The following is a 14,683-nucleotide window of genomic DNA, read 5'->3' as shown; positions in this document are numbered from 1 at the left end:
ACTTGATAGAAAAGATTTCTACATCTAGCTAACTAGCTAAATTGGAGATGCAAGCACTAAGCCTAGTGTTTGCCCTCATGCTTGGAGGAGAGGGAGAGACAAAAGAGAAGATGTCTGCTCTCCCTTTCAAGAGAAAGAAGAAGAAGGAAGGAGACCAGAAGATGTGGTCAACATCCTAAGCATATCAGTCTAGCAGGAAGGGAGAGTCAGCAGGAGATCAAAGCATAGGTATTAGCCTAGCAATCAGGAGGTCTCCTCTCTACCTACCTTTTTAACCCCATGCAGCCTCAACCCACGAGTTCAAGTTGAACCACATATTCCAACAAAACCTATCCTCTACCAACTGAGCTATGTCCTCCCCAATAGTTCTGCCATGCTTTCCTCAACCTGGTGCCCTTCATATGTTTTGCACTCTAGCCCCAGCAAGCATGGTCAAATGGTCAGGGCCGATGGGAGTTGAAATCCAAAGCATGTGGAGGGCACCATATTAAGTAAATTGGGCTTACACTGTGTGAGATCTACCTTACCTTCCAGTACCAGCTACTGTGACTAACAACGGCTCCTCAACCATTTGGTCATGTGGAAATCCTTATTATCGGGGGAGAGGTTGGCAGCTACAGAAATTGTTCTCAAGCCTAATAAAGACATTTCACATTACAAGCTAGAATTCACATGATTCTACTCTTGGTGTGGCCCAAATGATATTTAGTATATGTGCACACACAATGAGCTTCTCAAATCAAGCAATAGCCTCTTCCACTTCACTGATCTGTTAGTTATGAGAGGATAATTCATCTGTTTTGAGAAAGCCAGATATAATTGTATATTCCTGTTGGCCCATCTCTATTTATGAACCATTTTAAGCAACTCAATTGACCAGGCCAGATGGGAATAGATTGGAAGTTGATGCTCCATGTATTACACAACAGAATGTAACACAGCAAAACTGAGAGCTGCCGGGCACAGCCTAGAGGGGTGAAGGGTCCATTGAAAATCAGAGAGATTAGCAACTCATCACATTATTTGTGGGTTATCAAGAGACAGAGGCAATGAAAGTGAGACCTATATCCTTGATCAATAAGAGTTTGACTGCATTTTCAGTTCATTTTCTCCTGCAGAGAGAGAGACAGCAAGCCTGCTATTGATCACAGTGTTAATCCATAACTGGTCTGGGCCCAAACCTGGTAAAACAAGCAGGGGAAAAAAATAAGCTAATAAGTAGGAACTCTTGATCTTTTATTATGCTGTGCTAGATAAAGAGAACTGGGGGTCAGGTGGGGAAAATTCAAGGTGGAATGCTTTAGGGTTAACCCTTGCTTAGTTGCTTAACTTGAAGAGCAGAATGTGAGTAAAAGATTTTGTGCATGTGTGTGTGTGCTCTGTTTTGAGTTCACACACTTTGGTGCATTCTGTCTTTTGTATAAACAAGAATATAATCAATAGTTCCTGCCACAAGATATATTAATGTAATAGATTTTTCTTTCTTTCTAAAAACGATTAGAAAAAAAGAGAGGATTAGTTTACCCATGGCTATCAAGCATTAGAGCTAAATCAAGGTATTCAGTCTCCCTCTGAATACAAGCCAATTGGGGCAAACTACAAAGCCTGTGTACAGCTCATCAGCTTCCCAGAGGCACCTGTAGGACCACTATTAAAAGAAGATGCTGGACTAACCTATTGGTCTTCAACTGCTGGGTTAGGAAACAAGTCCTACTGGTTTCTGTGGGATTTACTCCTGTGTAACTCTGTATAGTATTGCAGTTTTCACCAGAACAGATGGGCTGGGGTTGGGATGGAATTGAAGCTACGTCCCCAAATGCAGGCTGAGATTAAAGGTGAGTTCAAGGCCTGGAAGGATTGACTGGACTAATGGACTCTTTGTGCATCTTTAAGAAGATGTGACTCAATATTTGGTCAGCTCTAGGGTGAAATGTGCTTTTGTATTTAACATGCAGGGATTTGTTTATTTTTTGGGGGGGGGGTTGCAGCCACACGACCCGGAGGGAGGCGGGATGCAGAAAATTATTGGAATCATGGCAAATGTGGAGGGTGAAATTCAGTTTAACCCCTTTCTCCCCTGCTGTGCTCCTGACAAAAATCCATCCTCTAAAGGAGCTATTTGCATATTGAAGGAAATCTAATTCCCTTTTAATGCTCTTCTTCAGTGCATCCAAATACATGTGTGTTGAGTTACACAGATGGGAAAATTGGACATAAATAATGAGTGGCTCTGTTTCTTATTCATTATAACCCTCTTCTCCTCTGCAAAACTCTAAGTGGCTTATAGCCAGAGTGAGGAATCTTCCAAGGGGCTGCATGCCATTGAAGGACAGGGCCAGAGACAAACATGGGTGGAGCAACAGATGTGCCTGCTATTCCCTCATAGAGCCACAGTTCTCAAGAGTGGTTTAACAATCAATTGTTCTTCCCAGGAATAGGGGATCTTCAAACAGCTCTCAGCACCCTTCACAAACTACCCTTCCCTGGATTCTTTGGAGGAAGCCATGACTGTTTATAGTGTAATAATAGTGGAATAAATGTATGGTGTGAATGTGGCCTTTCTGTGCTATCATGGCAGTTTACTGGCAAAAGGATCGGCATTTATTGCATTTATAGCCTGCAAGCATCTGCTTTGCATAAGGTCCCTAGTTCAGTCCCTAGATTCTTCCAGAATGTATATCCTGCCTTCTTTCAAGAGAGCTCAAGGTGGCCCACACAAGGGTTCCAAGGGTCTCTAATCCAAGCATTGACCAGACCCAAACCTACTTACCTTCAACAAGGTTGCCACAACATATGCTTTTAGATCTAAACTCTGGGTGACAGACCAGAAAGTAGACCTACTCACTGCTGTACCATAGCACCACCACTGTGAATGACAGAGAGGGTGGTATTGCAGCTAACATTCAGTGAGGAGCAAGTGACACAAGGGACCAATAGGATCTTATAAAGTAGTCATGCACAAACTGAGTTGCTCTTGAATTGCCCATTTCATCTTCTAGACTTGACCGCCTACCTGCTTACCAGCTTCCAGACCATAACACTGAAGACAGAAAGCCACTGAGCAGAGATACCAGGAACAGGTGCTATGGATAGCCAGGGCCTCTATATTAGAAGATGGGATGGGCCATAGCCAAGTGCCATGCAGAAGGTCCCAGGTTCAAAAGGCATCTCCAGGGAGGGCTGGGAATGTCCCCTACCTGAAATTCTGGAGGGCCACTACCAGTCAGTATGGGGAATACTGAGCTAAATAGTCCAATGCTTTGACTTGATATAAGGTGGCCTCCTATGTTCCTAGGATCTTAAAAATCTCTGAATTGATCAGAGGTGCCATTTTCAATTTATTGACAAAACAGACAATGGGATGTGCTGAAGAAGAAGTTGGGTCTAGGGCCCCATTGCAACCATTTTGTCAGCTGTGCATTGACTTTGTCTTCCTGAATCTCATAAAAGAAATTCAATTTGCAATCAACCTTGCCTGCATTGTTATTTTTTCTTCAAAAAAAAAGAGCCATGTTACAGTAACGAAATTAATTCATTTTTCTAATAAACTATTACAAGATGTTGAGAAAATTCAGATAATACAGGGGAGTCTTATTAGGATCATCAGTATTAACACCAAATCCTTTTGTGCTCATTAAAGAAAATACAGTCAATTCAATTAATGCACATTAATCCCCAGTTGACATTAAAATCTGCTAAAAACCAATATTGATGGAGATTATTAAAATGGAAGCATTGAAAGGGGAGGTGGAGTTGGCCACCATATAGGAAATCAAACAAAACCTGTCTGCAGAGCTGAAATCTGTAACATATCTTGGAATATTTTGACAGGACATGAATAATGCTTGGAATTCCTATAACAAAGGTGCCCTGGTTTGTACACATCGCTGGTCATTTATAGGTAGGGAGAATCAAGGAGAATATATTTTGGAAGCAACTCGAGTAAAACAAGCACACACAAAGAGATAAGAAAGATAATAAGCAGAAATGCTTTGGGAACATGGTATCTAGAATGATCCATTTACTTTCATAAATCCCTCATCTTGCATCCAAAGCAATGGAGGTCAGACACCTGGTCTAGGGTATGGCTTTCTCAGTGATGACTTCCATCCATTGGAATTCTCTTCCAAGGATGACTCATTGAGTGATTCAATGCTTACCTTCCTGTGCATAAGACTTTTCTGATTTCAAGATATTTGGATGAGTTATCCATTTTGGAAGGTTTAATTCTGTGCTGGTGGTTCTTGGGTTGCATTATTTCAACTCACTCTCATTTAGAACTTCAGGTAAGTCATGAACTTTCAGGTTTGAGAGACTAAGATTGACATGGGTAATTCTCGGTCTGTACACTGAACACCACAGTTGTGCCATGAGAGGACTACTGATGTGTTCTGAAACCCATTGCAGTGTAGTGGTTAGAGTGTCAGACTAGAACCTGGGAGACCAAGGTTCAAATCACCACTCAATCATGAAGCTCACTGAGTGTCTCTAAGTCTATCCTCCCTCACAGGGTTGTTCTGAAGATAAAATGGAAGGGGAGAGAACCATAGGTTGACTCCAATGATAGTCCTACTCAGAGCAGACCTTAAATCTGGGTCATAGACCTGAAAGCAGATCGGCTCAGAGCTGTACCAGTTAATGAACATGACTTAGGTTCATTTGATTTCAGTGGATCTACTCTGAACAGATCCACTCATGCTGGGGGGTAAAGAAAGGCCGGGGAAGGAACTGGCAATCCACCCCATATATACGGTCTGCCTAGTAAACGTCGCAAGACATCACCCTAAGAGTCGGAAACGACTCGCACTACAAGTGCGGGGACACCTTTACCTTTTACTCTGAGCAGAAGTTTGTTTGTTTCTTGAATTTATATCCCGCCCTTCCTCCCTCAGTCCCATGTATGCCACCTTGAGCTCTTTGGAGAAAAGGTGAAGGATAAATATGATAATAGATATAAATAAATAAATACCATTAAAGGGCTGTTGACCAGTGCAGTAGGTCCCAGACTCAGTCCCTGGCATCTCCAAACAGAGATGTGAAAGACTCCTGCCTGAAACTCTGGATGCTGACAATATTGAGCGGACGGACCCAGCTTCTGACTCGGTAAAAGGCAGGCTCTTGTGAACCTAAAGGATCTGCCTTCAGAAGGTGCAGCTCGCTGCCACTGAGTCTAGTTTTTTCCTTTGGCCACTTCCCTGTTTCCAGTCCGTTCCCGCTGCAGGTAGCTAATTCTGTTGAATCTCTCCAGTGTGTGTGACAAGCTGACTCCTGATATGGAGATACAGAATTATTGGCCTTCAGAAGAGGCAACCTATGGCACTTCCGCGTGAATCACTGTTGTGGGTTTCCCTCCTCTCAATGAGAAGGCATGTCCTGATCAAGGACTCACACAGAAACACAGAGAGGGGGTTCTGCTGAGAGTGGAGATTGGGAACAAAGATGCTGTTCTATACCAAATCAGACCATTGGTCCATCTAGCCCAATATCATCACACTAACTGGCAGCAGCCCTCCAGGGTTTCAAGTCCATGTCTGGAGAGAGCAAGAGTCGAACTCAAGACCTTGTATATACCAAGGATGCACTAAGCCACAGAGCTGCAGCCCTTCCCCAAAATGTGAATCATGTCACTAGATGAGGAATAGCTAGGAACATAGGAAGCTGCCTGCTACTGAGTCAGAACATTGGTCCATGTAGCTCAGAACTCTGTACGCTGACTGACATCAGCTTTCCAGGGTTTCAGGCAGGAGCCTCTCACAGCCCTACCTGGAGATGCTGGGGCCTGAACCTGGGACCTTCTGCATACAAAGCAGTTGCCTTACCACCAAGCTTTGGCCCTTCCTGGTTAATATGGTGCCCTCCAGATACTGTTGGACTCTGATTCCCATCAACCTGAACCAATGGTCAAGGATGTAAGTGTAGTCCAAGAAGATCTGGAGGGCACCACCTTGGCTATCCCTGTGCTGGACCAACAAGCTAGACTCATTTTTACTCTCACACTAAAAACTCTTAGTAGACGTGAAATGAATGGTGCCAGCAATTTAATTCAGAAAAAAAGAAAAGAAATGTGGCACAGCAATCAGAAATCTGGGAAACTCTGATTTAAATCAAACATGAGAATTTTGTGATGATCCCTGAAGAATGTTCTCCCATACCCCTGCTCTAAAAAATATTACCATGTAGCAAATGTTGCATAGCCTGTTAAATAAAAATTAGAGTTAATTTTTAAATAAGAAGTATAAACGATTTGTGTTAGGATATTTTTCATTTTTCTTACTGTCAAGGTAGGTCTGTTTTGGAGTTGCCTCTGCTTCCCCTTCATATTGTCTTTCTTGCTTTCAAGTGTGTGAAAAATAGGGGAAAGTGTCAGGCCTTATCATGTGTTTGACCTTGATTTTTTTTTTCTCATTGGCAAGCTCCGCTCCACCTTATCTAGATAAACCCATTACTCTCACCATCATAATGTGGTTGAGCAAACATTACAGCCAGCCAACAAACACCACCGAAGTTAACTTGTAATCGCTTCTTGACTTCTTTTTTAAAAAAAAGAAAGAAAGAAAGAAAGAAAAATTACTGATTAGGTTTTCAACCACTTTGGGTCATTATCTGATTTTGCTACTCACACTATGAAAAAGCAATCTTTTTCTTTTTAAAAAAAGGCAGCCTAATAGAAAAGCTAGTTAAAAATGTCTACTTACTTAGGAAAGTGTGTTTTGGAGAGGTGGGGAGGGCAGGTGCTTGCCACCCTTTGCTGTGTAAACTAGTTTTAACTCTTTCTTAAGGAATGAGAGAGAGAGAGAGAGAGAGACTGGGGGAATTAGAACCGTCTCTACCTGCAGCAAGAGAGACTGTTCTTTTCAAAAAAAAAGGTAAAATAAAATAAAATAAAATGGCTGTTTGATCTTCTCCCCAGTTATGAGGACTTTGCATTGTCTTCTGGAGGTTCCTGTGCCCTGACTCCACTCTGATACAAGTATGATTATTACAGTGAAGTATGGAACAAAGCATATTCTCCAATAAAGATGAAAGAAAAGCAAATCTAAGGAGAAGTTATCCCTTCAGGTTTTCCAAGAGGGTGAGGAATTAGTCTTTCACTTGAAAGCTTCAGCAGGACCATGAATTCTTCTGTTGCAGGTCTACTCTCTCTGTGTGTGGAGGGGAGGGGATACACTCCAGTGATTTTTAGTTCTGTGCGGGTTGTGGATTTTGATTGATTGTGAGGAGGGGGGACATTATCGTCTGTGCTTACTCTTTGATCCTTTCCTACTGATTTCCTAGTGAATATTCTCTTTAAAAAGAAAGAAAGAACAAAGATTAGCAAGGGGTAGGAAAGTTTGGTGGCCTGGAGATAAGGGAAAGAGGGTTTGATGTGGCAAGGTGAAAAAGCAGCATGTGTAAGGAAACCACAACCCATTGTTTGGTCCTGTTTGCACAGCTTACCTATGTGAGTGAACTTACAAGGGCCAGCATTCAGAAGTCGATTGTAAGGCCTGACTTGCCAACTCGGGGAGTGGGGAGGATACAAACTTCCTTCTAATAAAAGGCCGGAAACTGTGTTTTCAAGCAAGTGTCCTTTACCCCATCAGCCAGGCAGGTGATAAATCACATTACAGTTTTGCAAAATGTCAGTTTCATTTTCCCATAGAAAAATGGAACAGTGTAGTTGATAAAAGCCAAACAAACCTCCATCCCACCTTCCCTTCCAACTTTGCAGTGTATCCTCATTGGGGCAGAGATTTGATTGTGTAATGTGTTAACTCTGTAAAGGGTGCTGTTACTAATAATTATAAGGCAATAATACACATACTATGTTGTAATAATGATGTTTTACATCGCTTTTATGAGGTTGCATGATATCAGTTACATTATCATAGTTAAATATAGTTAAACTATGGAATTCACTCCTGTAAGACGCAGTGATGGACACCAGCTTGGATGGCTTTAAAAGAGGAATAGACAAATTCATGGAAGATAAGGGTGTCATGTGGGGAGAACATTGTTATGCTCAGGTCCTACTTGTAGGTTTCCCATAGTGGGCATCTAGTTGGCCACTGTGAGAACAGGATGCTGGACTAGATGGGCCTTTAACCTGATCCAGTAGGCTTTATTTATATTCTTAGGTTCTTAGACAACTTCATGGCGAATAAGGCTATCAACAGCTACTAGCCACAATGGCTATGTTCTGCCTCCTTCATATATACTTCTACATGCTGTCAGAGGCAGTATGTCTCTGGATACCAGTTGCTGGGAATCATAAGTAGGGAGAGTGTTGTTCCATTCCGGTCCTGCTTGCAGATTTCCCAGAAGAGGCATCTGGCTGGCTACTGTGAGAACAAGATGCTAGATTAGATGGACCTTTTTTTGCTAGGATCCAACCGGGCTCTTCTTATATTCATATTGAATCAAGCATTGCTGCATCCAGCCTAATGTTGTCTATATCAGCCTTCACCAACCTGGTCTCATGCTAACTTCATAGAACAATCCAGAGGATCCACTATGGATAAACCGTTGGAAGTGTTGGGATTAGGGTTGCCAGGCTCAGGGTCTGAGAATGATTCTGTATCTTTAAGAGAAGAAAAAATTCAGCCAACTGCAGGTTTTCTTGCCACACTACAATGGGAAAAATCATAAGGTGGAGTTCTCCCTTCCCCTCTCCAGCTATTCCTCCACAGCAGCTGGCATTTAGTGACAATATGGTACCGATTCTGGAGGTTTCATAATTGCAAGGCCAAATGGAACTACAGCATCCCTGAGCATGCATAGTAGGCAAGATATTTATTTATTTATTTAAGACCACTTAATATCAAATAAATCTTACAGCGGTTTACATTAACAATGCTATCCACAGAAAATAAAAATGGAAGGGGGGGTTGAAATAGTGTGCTGGAGGAGGACAATATTGGTTGACTGGCTGGAACCCTGAATAGGAACACTCTGATTAGCTGTCTGACATGACAACAGAAAACCATGACATGACTTCTCCAATGTATGGATTAACTACAATTAATGACAGTTTGCAAAGATCTATGGAGAGAAAGGGACCAGCTGGAGAATTTGAGCACATCCTCACGTTATGTCTTCAGTTTCAAAGCAGATGCTCTCAGAGCATCTTCAGATGCACTCTGCCATGGAGATATGGTCCTTTCTCTTGCATCGACAATGCAAATTATCCAATAAAAACAAAATAGATAAAACAGAATCTGTAGAAACATAGGATGATAGAAGTTGGAAGGTACTTTTGAGGTAATTTAGTTCAACCATCTAGTCAATGCAGGTTTTGCAAGGCCAGGTGTCACTACGGCATCCTTGACAGGTGGTTGTCCTTCTTCTGCTTAAATACCTCCAGCACCATCTCTCAAGGCAATCTGTTCCACTCTAGAACAGCCTAACCAAAATCTGCTTCCCTGCAGTTTCCATTCATTTGTTTTAGTCCTGTATTGGGGAGGGGGAGGGAACCATTTATTTTGGGGTGGGCAGTAGAAACTTGGCAAATGAACTTTTATCACATACCACATCCAGGAAGAAAGACATCTTATCAGTGTTTAGAGACCATTTTCCAGTCTGTTTCAGGGAAAGCAAAGCCCCCTCCCTTGCCAGTTATGCACTACAAATTAGGCTCCATTCTTGATATGTTATCTTTTTAATGTCCTCTGCTGGGGAGATAAATGTGGTGGTAATGATGATGATAGTACATATATCAAACATGTCATAACTTTTCTGCATACCCCGAGACCATATGTAAACTGTGGTTCTGCTGGGTAGGCTGGAGGGGAGAGACTTAGAGATTTGTAAAATAATTCTCAGCACATTCACCAGATTATTATTCCCAGGATCCTTTGAGGTATGGAATGTGTGGCGTGAAACTTGTATATATTTGTGGTCGTAGATTTGTCACAATGGGGGGAGACTTTAGAACTCTTTTCCCTAGTTTGGTCAGTGAATGCTTTCTCAAACCAGCCTGTCACCTTCTTTTTGCGGGTCTGAACCTCTTAATTGTTGAATTTCTTCCCCACAGAGGGAAGGAGGGTGGTGTGTGTGTGTATGTGTTTGCCCCCATCTTTGACATCTGAGATATATATTGAGAGTAATGTAGTGTAATGTAGTGGTTCAAGTGTTGGATTAGGATCCAAGAGACCAGAGTTCAAATCCCCACTCAGCCATGAAGTTCACTGGGTGACTGTGTGCCAGTCACTCTCTTTCTGGCCTAAGAGGCCTAACCTACTTCACAGGGTTGTTGTGAGAATAACATGTGGAGAGCTGTGTATTCTGCCTTGAACTCCTTGGAGGAATATATATATATGAATTTGCTTTAACTGATTTTAATATTGTATTTTTATATTTTTATAACCTGCCTTGGGACTTCATGGTGAAGTGTGGGTAGCGAAATCCAGTAAATAACAGCAGACAACATCAAAACGCAGGCCTCAAAGCAGCACATACCTTCCCACCCACCCCACAAAAATAAAATCTGTTGGTCCAAATAGTAATAATTCCCTTTGAATGTTTAGAGGTTCCAAGTTCATCCTTGTGGCAGTATTCCCCTGTGGAGACAGAAATCAGAAGAGCATCAGCCTGTAAGACCTGCCGCTGAGTTAAATTATGACCCAAAGACTCAGGAGGGATGAAAGCAATTTTGAACCATTTTGATCTGGCTGTAAATGTCTCATCGAAGCTGTGTTGGATCCAAACTTGGTCAGGCTTGGAGAAGAGCTGCTGGAATGGAGGAGTCTGTTTTGACTAAATCTGGATCCAACCTTGTGGATTTCTTGCACACCTGTGAATGTGTCTGACAGAGAGAGGATATTAGGATCAGGCTGCTGGACTTTGGGCTATGTCAATTTCCAAACATGGAAAAAAAACCCTGTATGATTGTATGTGAATGTGATCTGTCATCAGCGAGGATCTCTGGAGATGTAGGGGATGAGAGGAGAACTGTGAAACAAGTCATATTAACCATCAAATTAAACAGATTTTTTGAAAATGTAAAAAAAAAACTAGACTCTTTTTAAACCCCTTATTTACAATAATTATTGACAAATCATTCTAGCTCTGTGGGTATAAAAGCAAACTATTGCTTATAGACCAGCACATGTTTACTCCAAAGCAAGTATTCATGTGTGCAGTTATGCGTACTTCTGAGTAAACTAACTTACTTGCTTGCTTACTTTCTACTGTGCAACACTGCTCCACAAAGTGATTAAAAAGGCAAGGGATGGTTTTAGATTCCTGTCTACATGCTGGGACTGTGACATGAATTCCATTTACTCTGTCTCAAAATACACAGACACACACACATATTTTGATGATCACTTTCGAATTTGCATCTGCATGCAGGATGGTCATGATTGTGAGCAGTTACCCAACAGGAGAGACAATAGTTTGCATAGGGATAAGTTCTGTTGGTTTAGCTTTCTGTTGATGCAGAGGATCTGCGTCAGGCAGGAACTTCTCTCCAAAATATCTCTACTTCTCTATGAAGCATAGGAATGGGGAGCCTGTGACCCTTCAGATGCTGTTGAACTCCAACCCCCATCAGCCCCAGCTAGCATGACCAATGGCCAGGGCTAATGGGTTTTTTTTTTAATCCAACAACAACTTGAGGACCACAGGCTTTCATCCTTGGGTTAGAGCAGATGCAGGGAGTCTTTGGCCCTCCAGGTGTTGCTGAAGGACAACTCCCATCATCCCTGGCCATTAGCCATGCTTGCTGGGGCTTAGAGGACTTGCCAGTTCAGCAACATCTAGAGAGCCAAAGGCTCCTCACACCCAGGTTAGAGCACTGGATTAGGATCAAGGAGACACTGGGCTCAAATCTCAGTTCAACCATGAAGCCCACTGCGTGACTTGGGCCAGTTATTGTGTCTCAGCCTGACCTACCTCATAGGGCTGATGTGAAGATAAAGTTGAGGATGTGGGGGAGACAATCAACTGCCCTGCCCTGAGCATCTTGGAGGATGGACAATCGCTTGTGGTGATCTAGATAAAGTATTAACTAGTGCTGGACTACTCTTACTGGGCATGTGTGCAAGTTTCAGAGCTACACCAAGCCTCTTTTCAAACAGAAGAAAAAGGCAGCACATTGTCACCTATGAAGAAAGTGCTGGGCTGCTTACAAATGCCTATGAATGTATGATACTTTCTTTTCAAACTTGCACCTGTGCAGGTCACAGTTACCTCTCTGCCTGTTTAGGATTTCTGTGAACCTTGAAGGTTATTGATGCTCACTCCACAGCTAGCATCTTCAAAGGCAAAAGTGGCTACATTTTTCTAGATATTGAACCTTAATTGGAATTCACCAGGTTACCTGTTGTTCTTTGGTGAATTACAGCACAAACCTAACCATGTCAGCTCAGAAGTAAGTCCTACTGAATTCAACGGGACTTGCTCCTAGGCTAAAGGGGTTAGCATTGCAGCCTCAGCCTTTTCCAAGCTGGCAGCCATTAAAATGATGAAAAAGTAGGTTTTGGGTGGGACAACGGTTCTTTCTGGAGGAATAGGCAACTTTTAGGGTTACACAGAGTATCTCACCTGGCACCACATTTTTCTTATATATTTATTTATCTCCACCACCACCACCATTTTCCTTAACACTAATAGCCCAATTCTGTATGTGTCAACTCGGAAGTTAACTCCTATTGTGTTCAATGGCAAGTGTGTGCAGGATTGCAGTCCATGCCGGCATTCCTATCCATACTTACATGGGAATAAACTACACTGAACTACATTGGAGCTACATCAGAGTAGACACATCAAGCCTTGCACTGCAGGGCTGCATTGAACTTAGTGGAATTTATTCCAGGTAAACACGTGGGATCGTGCTGTCTATTTATGCGAGAGCAGAGAGCATCGGATCATTTCTGGTGCTTCTGAATTGTTTTGCTTAGTCATAAATATTAACCCTCCCAGATTTTTACATGGCAGAGCCATGCTTTTAAACATGAGCTAGATTTCTAGCCAGAAAAAGGGGATGTAGAGGCAGTGACCCCAGCATCACTGGTTTGGAGGGCACACCTTCTCTGTCCAGAAAGGTAGAGCTGAAGCACTTGATTGTTTCCTAAAAGATGACCGAGGAGGACACGGTGGAGGTTTTTGAAACTCTTAAGGAATGGCATGGAGGAAGTGGGCAGAGGTGTGTGGGCGGAGATTCCCCTCCTCATCCTTTAAGAATGTTAGACAACTCGGAGTCATTCTCTGACACAGATGCATAATTTATTTATAACCTTTCTATCCCACCTTTCCTCCAAGGAACTCAAGGTGGCATACATGGTTCTCCTCCCTCTCCTCATTTTATCCTGGCAACAAGCCTGTGAGGTAGGTTAGGCTGAGAGATGGTGACTGGCCCCAGGTCACCCAGCAAGGTTCGTGGCTGAGTGGCACTTTGAACCCTGGTCTCCTAGATCCTAGCCCAACAATCTAACTGCATTTTATTAAAAAGAAAAACTTTGTGCAATAGATTGCTGTGTACCGCTGAAGACCAACTGCTGTGGGGCAGACCGCAGTGGAGGGCTCGCCCTTTCAGGGACTGCTTGGAGGCTTCTTAGAAACACCTGGCTGACCTTAGTCGGGAACAGGAAGCTGGGGTAGAGCGCTCTTCTTGTGATCTTTGAAAAACTAATGAGTAAACCCCAGTCTGCCTTGACTCAAGGAGAGCACTGTGAGAGTTAGCACCATCATCGATCTTTGAGCGTCTTCTCTGCCGGCTTTCTCTTTAAATTCCTCTCTTCTGCCCTGCCCACCCCACCCCACCCCACCCCACCCCACCCCACCATAAGCTTGCAAAGACCTAAACAACAGGCTTTCTTGGGAGAACGCGCCAAAGGCCGTGAAATTCTTGGAGAACTCAGAGGAACTCTAGAGGTGATGGAACAGCCGGGTGCTGCAGCGATTACAGTGTCGGACTAAGACCTAAGAGACCAGGGTCCGATTCCCGGCTCAGCCTTGAAGCTGACTGAGTGGCCTTGGGACAGTCACACACTCTTTCCCCACCTAGCCTACCTTACAACTCTGTTGTAAGGATGAAGCGGGGATGCGCTCCACCTTGAACGCCTTGGAGAAAAGGAGAGTTGCAACTAATTAAAAAAAATGAAAGAAATGAAAATGAAAGAAATCCGCAACAGACAGATTTATGCAAAGGCCTGGAGGACTCCCGAGTCTCATCCCCCCCCTCAACGTATATGCCGATCAGGCCGCAGCCGCCGCCCCCCTCACACACACATACCCACACAGAAGCCTCTGTGACCCGCCACTGAGTTAAATTATAATCCAAAGACTTTGGGGTGGCAACAATCAATCAGAATACCTGGGGTACCGTGTAATGCGTCTGCTCCTTCCAACAGGGAGAGGCCGTCCCCGTTCATGCTCTCCCAGGAGGTTAAATAAATATGATACCAGAAGACCAAGCGCGGAGGATCCGATGACAGCCGCAGTCAGCTGTTGATAAAACACAATCTTCCTTTAATACACGCTGGGAAAGTTATTTAACACTTACAAAAAAGGGGGGCATACAATCGGTTTTCTTTCTATCTCCCTCTACCCCCCCCCAATCTCAGGTAAATTGAGAGCAGAAACCTCTTTTTTTTGTAAGCGTCCTCCTTTTTGACAAGGGAAAGCGATAGAGAGATCACCCCCCCATGGGAAACTAGGTAACACAAAAGGGTGTTTTTTTAAATATATGTATATGGAAAAA

At 43.1% G+C, this 14,683-nt stretch overlaps 1 long non-coding RNA gene across 1 annotated transcript; it reads right to left on the bottom strand.

Moving 5' to 3' along the window:
• Positions 1-8,260: 8,260 nt before the first annotated feature.
• LOC133370021 (uncharacterized) lies at positions 8,261-14,415 on the bottom strand. Its single transcript, XR_009759054.1, has 3 exons — positions 14,297-14,415; positions 8,451-8,560; positions 8,261-8,321 (listed from the first exon to the last, which is right to left on the bottom strand). It is a non-coding gene; the product is annotated as an uncharacterized LOC133370021 (long non-coding RNA).
• Positions 14,416-14,683: the final 268 nt, after the last annotated feature.

Source organism: Rhineura floridana, chromosome 14 (assembly GCF_030035675.1).
Source record: "Rhineura floridana isolate rRhiFlo1 chromosome 14, rRhiFlo1.hap2, whole genome shotgun sequence".
Taxonomy (NCBI): Eukaryota; Metazoa; Chordata; class Lepidosauria; order Squamata; family Rhineuridae; genus Rhineura; species Rhineura floridana.
The sequence above is the reverse complement of the archived record's forward strand: the minus strand, read 5'-3'. Positions and strand labels throughout refer to the sequence as shown.